Consider the following 7,012-nt stretch of genomic DNA (forward strand, 5'->3'; position numbering starts at 1 on the left):
TAAAAACATGTACGTTACACGTTATTGTACACATTCACCTGGAAATGTTATACACTTATTGCAATGATTCTGCAAAATTTACAGACTTCTGAAAAAAAAGTCTTTCCTTTGTTGTACAAACCAGTCATTTTTGTTCTAGGTATTTATCAGAACTTTTGAGTCCCCCCCCCCCGGTACACATTGAACGCATTAAGAGATGATTACCCTTTGGACTAAAATGGCATCTCCATCCATAGTCGTTACTCATAGTTCATTGGTCAACAATGAAGGCAAAGGGTACAACAGAAAACTTCCACTATCTCGTGCCCTGAATCATTTTATATTATTGTCTTTAATAGTGTTACGAACTTGTCATCTATTTTTCGAACTGTGGGTTTAAAACTTTACCAGCCAATGCCAATGTTCGACTTACTGAGGAACTGACTGAAAAATAACAACAGCTAGAATAAAACATTTTTCTACTTGCCAACTAAAATATCTGTCAATCTAGCATCATGAAATTTGCCAGCTAAGAGGAGAGTTATCTAAAAAAAAGTTCTCTTTTAGTTGTTTTTTTTTTGGCTTACAACATGAGGTCCATTTGCTGCAGAGGGAAGATTTTTTATTATATTGCTGTATACGTCTTTCGTCGTTTTTTAGAGAAAAAACACCAAATTTTTAGTTTTATAATTCATGGAGTATTAACTATCAATTTAATCTCTCAAATTCGGAACTGCATAACTAAGCCCACGAGTTTATTAAAAATTATCCACGAAGGTCCAAGTACATATACAGATTCATGTTGCTGAAAAAAGTGATCTAAATATCCTTTATCAAATAGAAAAACAATGGCAAAGAAAATAATCTTACCTCTGTAGCAAATAGATTACATGTTATAAGCCAAAAGAAAACTCTTAGATAAAAAAAAAAAAAAAAAATCAGCTAACGCCTTTTTGTTCCCATATAGGTAGTAGGCGAGGTCGTTTTTTAGCCCTGTCTAACTTTTTTTGGAGACTGGGTGGACAGTTCAATCTCACTGGTAGCCATAGCTGGCCCAAGGCTATTATTAATTAATCGGCACACAGTGAAGAAAGCGGCTAGTAAGTGCCGCCGTCTGGTGGTCCCTAACCCAAACACAATATTTTTTATGTCTGAAAATAGTGTGGGTTCGTGGGCCGATTTTCTTGAGTTTACGGGACGAAAAACCCAAGTTTCCGGGAGAAAAAATCAATAGCCAGTGCCAGAGATCGACCAACTCTGGAACCGGTCGAGAAAAGGTTTAGGAAAAGTTCCTCTAGTCAGCGACTAGATTTGAACGCCTTTCGTCGTGCGGTCAAGCGCCACTTCTACTGAGCTACGCAGGCTCTCAAAATCTTAGATTAATGGTCCTTTTATAGATAATTATCCTCTTTTTTTATTTCTTCTAAGAGAGTAGGTCTAATTTATTTAGTTAATTTTCTGAAAATCACTAGATATATATGCACTGTAATGGCTTCCTTGTATAAAATAGCAAGCATAAAAATTTTGATAGCACTGATTATTATCTAAAACAACTTAAAATGAATAAGAGGCATAAAGGACTATCTAAATTTTAGGTGTGAACATATTCTTCATTCCTTGATCTCCATCCATTTTTCTCCTAAGAGAGAAAATATATTTTCTTCAGAAAAAAAGGAAAATAATATTAATTATTTACCTTCTTGTACCAAAAGTGGGAATCCCGAATTAGCGTTAACCAATTGAGTGGTGAAGCGTAAAATATAGACTCCCTCCCAGCAGTGGCATAGCTAGAGCTTTTGCCACCTGGGGAGATCCTTGAGTTTGCCGCCCTCTTAATACACACGAAAAATACTATAAAAAACCAAAACGATGTATAGGAAAATAAATTAAAACACTATGTTTATTTTTGAAGTATAACTTTAATTCCGACGTTCTAAAATGTTATTTTTCTTGCTTTTCTGTTAGCAAAATCGTCGATGACATTAGCGAAGTCTATTTCATATTAATGTAGGTAATTCTTAATCAAACTCTTAATCAGTTTTAATTTATAAAAACTCCTCTCACGACTAGTAACACAGCAATTCTGAGGAAAATTTGCAGTAGTATTACAATATTGAACTGAGTTATCGAGACTATATTTTAGAATAAACTGCAAAAGTTCAAAAAGGTTCAAAGTGCAGCCCGCGGCGGATCTCCCCCTCCACTAGATACCCCACTGCCTCCCAGCCAAATGAGCTCAACCTCCCATTGGTCTGTTTCCACAGAACCCTCGGAGATATCTTCTCCGAGGTTGGTTGAAGAAATGGTAAATGAACCCTGAGGTTAGAGATGATTTTCATCCAGTGAATTACCACCACCACCTTGCTTGTTCAATGCTTGAAATGGCTGTGGCCTACCACACATATCTTACATGTCGCACAGGCGACAGTCTCAAAAGCATATCAATTACACTGTCAAAACACCAAATATCCACGCGTAGAGAACAAAAGGTAAAGATCCTGCAAGTTAGCCAAGTAAAACCTCAGCAGGCATGCTGATCAGCTGCAATAAACTCTGCCGGGTGGTGTTGGAAGGAATCACGTTACAGAGGAATCATACGAGTAGTATGCAGGGATAACTCTCAAGGCTACATAGCGGAAATAAGACTAAATTCTCTGTATAAGATGTGTCTGTGGATCTTCCATCCCACACTGCATTCTCCTACTCTAATACTTTTTCCTTCACCGCTCAACCATACAAATCATCTTAACTAATTTTGAAACAGATTATTTTAAAGTTATTTATGATTTCTATCTTTGAGCGTTGAGAGAGAAAAAAAAAAAAAGAATGGAGTATTTTAAAGCAGGGTGTTTCAAACGAAAGTACTACGTCAGAGAAATCTCTAGTGAGGACCAGTGGACGAAATATTCTCGAAGTTGGTAGCTAACCTAAAGTGATCATGGAAAGGGATTTTGACAATAAAAAGCTTAATATAAAAAATGACCCATAGATAGAGATCCCATTTTTTGAAAACAAAAAACGGGGACACGATAAATTGTGTAGAATTAAGGGTTAGAAGATATAAATTTTATTCGTTTACATTATGTATTTTAAAATAAAAAATTATATATTTATTTGAATTTGAATTATTTATACATACGTCAAATAAATAGAATTCTAATAACAACACTTAAACACGTAACACTTAAATCAAACATTAATAAGTATATGAAATATAAAGATATCGAATAAAGATATAAAATGTTAATATGTCAATGTATTATGTAAACATAATATAATGTAAATACAATAAAATATAAAATATAAACAACACGAGCCTTCTTCGTATTGTGTAGATGCATAATATCTGAAATTATATTACGTCTGGTCGGCCGAACGAAATAGATGCCGTGGTTGCGATTAGTTAAACACTTAGTTGGGCGACTGTCTCCCTCATTCTGACATTCTTTTCTCCGGCTGAATGAAAAGTATGGAACTAAATCATTTCCCCAAAATTCTAACATTCTGGTAATTCACAGAACTACAAAATAAATATGTCTCTGCTTTTTGTTTTGTAAACATACATTTTTAAAAGCACCCAAAAATATTAAGACTTGCTTATTCTTATTAGAAATGTTAATATTTTTATATTCTAAAAAATCCGGGACATTTAGCGTATATCGGGACGCCGGGACAGAAGTAATAAAACCGGGACTGTCCCGGCTTTATTACTTCTGTCCCGGCAAACCGGGACGTATGGGATCCCTACCCATAGATAAGCTGACCATATTTTGATTTTCCCAAACCCGGAAACTTATATACAAGACAATAACTGGTATGACAAATATATTAACATTGACTTTTAAATTTAAATTGTTTAATCGGAGAAAAGAAAAGCAAACAAAACAGGTTTACTGTTAACTTTTAAAAAAAGTAAAAGTATTTTGTTAATTATATATGTTTTAAATGTCTATTTTGTTTTTTGGAATAAAACTGTTAAACTTTAAAAATAATTTTTAGTCTATGAATGTTGATGAGATTGATGATTAATTTAAACAATGTTCGTAATATTTTATCCAACGTCTTTATTCCTTCCGAGCTATATAGTATACCACTTATATTTATCGCTTGAGTGAACCTTCTTTAAAAATTGTGTGTTGTTTTTTATTTTGTCATATAACTGTGTGCAGGTGAATTCAATATTAATTTTACAATATTACCAACTTTTAACAGTTGATTTCGATATTCTACTTTTTTCTTCTGACAACGCATTGTTCATCACTGACAATATTTTTCGGCTGGAGCAGAAGTACCAGGAAAGCAGAATATGTATTCTATGACACGAGAGTGGTTACACAAATTTATTTTTTTGGATCTAAATGGGAGAACAATCCAACCCACTTTTCCTCACTAGTCAAGTTTTTTTTTGCCTCCTATTTTCTTTTAAGAAATTCTTAGCAATCACATCTCCTCTCTCTCTCTCTCTCTCTCTCTCTCTTCTTTTCTTCCGTCTAAGACGAGTTGAGTCTTCCCTTGAGCAGGATCTTCCTGTCTTCTGTATTACTTGCTGTTCAAAAAAGTTCTTTATTTGTTATGCATCCCGAAATCGTCTTTATTCATTTCAGCCAGGTAATTCTTGGTCTTCTTTTTTCAGTTGCAATTACCAGCTCATCAAAAAGATTATCCAAATCTGCAGCTTCAAATCCAACTGCCTCACTAACTTTTTCTTCAGAACTTTCTACATCAGGCCATGATAAGGTGTTATTGTGGACCAAAGCAAAGGACCTGGTGTCCTCACAAAGCTGTTTTGCCACATTTCAATGTACGAGATACATCTCTCATAAAAGGCAGTAACTTCTTGCATGACAGCTGTATCATTAATGTCCCTCATCCTCAAGTGATTGTAATAGTATTTTAGCTCCATGTGGCAAAAATCTACTTTTTAGCCTTTCCTGAATGTTTGTTCTTAGATTTTCAAGCTTAACGGTCACTTCAGTTGCAGTTGTCCTCGTTGTTTCGATAGTCAAAATGGTTTCATTGAAGAGACGGAGTTGTCCATGCACAAACCATAGGTTCATTTCTCCACTCTCACTGTCGAAAAAATTACTTATAATCACTGAACTGTGCGCTAGTGAGCAGAAGTAAAACTTCAGACCTTCATACATATGAAGAAATCGTTCAAGGAGGAGGGATAAGAATCTTGTATTTTCTGTTTCAGTAATTTCCTGTATTTCACTTGTGCAAAGTCACAAAAATCTTTCAGCTGAGATACGCAAATGGTATAAATGTAAAAATACTTGTACACTTTAACTCTCAAAGTTTCAATGTCTATTGGAAGAACATCTACTGCAATTTGTAGACAATTGTGGACAATATGTGCCCAACAGCCAACACCAGCAATGTTTCTCCCAAAGTCTTTCTTTAAACGTGCGAAAACATTATTTTCCCCTTGGCATTTTACATCTCCAAAGTTGATGTTGCAATTATCGCCACAGAATCCGACAATTTTAATAAACAGTTTGTTTCTTAATGATGGCGTTAAGTAATTTCTGTTACTATTTCCGATGTCTCACCCGGGAGTGTTTCAGCATTCAGAAGTTTAACCTTTATTCCATATTCGGGCATGAAGTACTTCACAACGACTGGCAGAAATTTAATTTCTTTCCTGTTTGATGTGTCTGTTGTAATTGTCACAAAATTACATTTCTCTAAGTCCTCGTAGAGTTCAATTACCACTGGTCCAATTATGTTTAAAGACGATAGCCTCACATTTTGTCCTGCAAAAGCAAATTTTGGTTAAAAAGTTTTGAAATCCGTTTAGAACAATCAGAGGTTTTGAAATTTACATCATGAGAAACGGAATGGAATGCAAATGTTGCTTCTTTAGCTACGATTGCTTGGTCCATTTCTGCAGGATCATTGTTTTAAAAATACAAATACGTAGATAATGAAGAACAACCTGCAGCAGCTAACAAACCAGATTTACTTAGCACTTTTCAAGTGGACTTTAATGTCTGACCGCCCGCCATGTGCTACAAAGAAAACTGAAGCATGATGCGATGATAGCATTGTACCCAAAATAGCAGCTGGTGAGGGAGGTCCTCCCCCGGTGGCACTTTGAACTTTTTTGAACTTTTGCAGTTATTCTAAAATACCGTCTCGAGAATTCATTTCCAAATATTGTAATACTGCTGGAAATTTTCCTCACAATTGCTGAAAGTGTTGCCAGTTATGAGAGGAGTGTTTCTAATTGAAATTTATTAAGCATTACCTGCATTACTATGAAATTGTCTTTCCCAATGTCATCAACGATTTTACTAACAGAAAAACAAGAAAAATAACATTTTAGAATATTGAAATTATGTGCGAAAATCCTATCGACAGATCAGATGGGTTCTGCTGTAGACAAAATTGTTTATCAGTATCAGCTAATGGTACTCCAAAAAGGTCAACAAATTGAACAAATTGAACCTCCATTGATTATTGGGATCTTCTTGACAACTCCTTGCCTCTTAGTCCATGTAATTTGTTTTTGTATTACATTATATTTTATGAAATGAGCAAAATATAAACATCATCAAATAACTTCGTTTTTCACTGACTCCGAATCATTTCACAATCATATACCATATGGGTTACATCAATGTAATTTTCTCCTGCTCCCAGCACCATATTAGTCATTTTTGAACTTTTTTTTAAGTGTCAAATGAGAGTATCTTGTCTACCAGTTTTTGTTTTCTCTTTCTCTCTCTCTCTCTCTCTCTCTATATATATATATATATAGAGAGAGAGAGAGATTATTAATGAACAGGGGCGATGATTAATTTTAAACACCTTTTATTTCATAGATAATAATCTTTAAAAAATTCAATAAAAAGAGTACTCTTCTTCTTTTCCACCAGAAAAAAATTGAACCAAAAATAAAACAGGAGCCTGTGTAGCTTAGTGTAAGTGAGGCTTATATCCTCTGCTCTAGGCTGCCTGCAGATAGACTTCGGTTCAACTCTAGTCACTGACTGGAGGAAATATTTCTAAACCTTTCTTCGACCGGTTC

The sequence above is a fragment of the Typopeltis vanoorti genome, chromosome 18 (assembly GCF_054136105.1).
Source record: "Typopeltis vanoorti isolate ZY-2024b chromosome 18, IOZ_Tvanoo_1.0, whole genome shotgun sequence".
Lineage (NCBI taxonomy): Eukaryota > Metazoa > Arthropoda > Arachnida > Uropygi > Thelyphonidae > Typopeltis > Typopeltis vanoorti.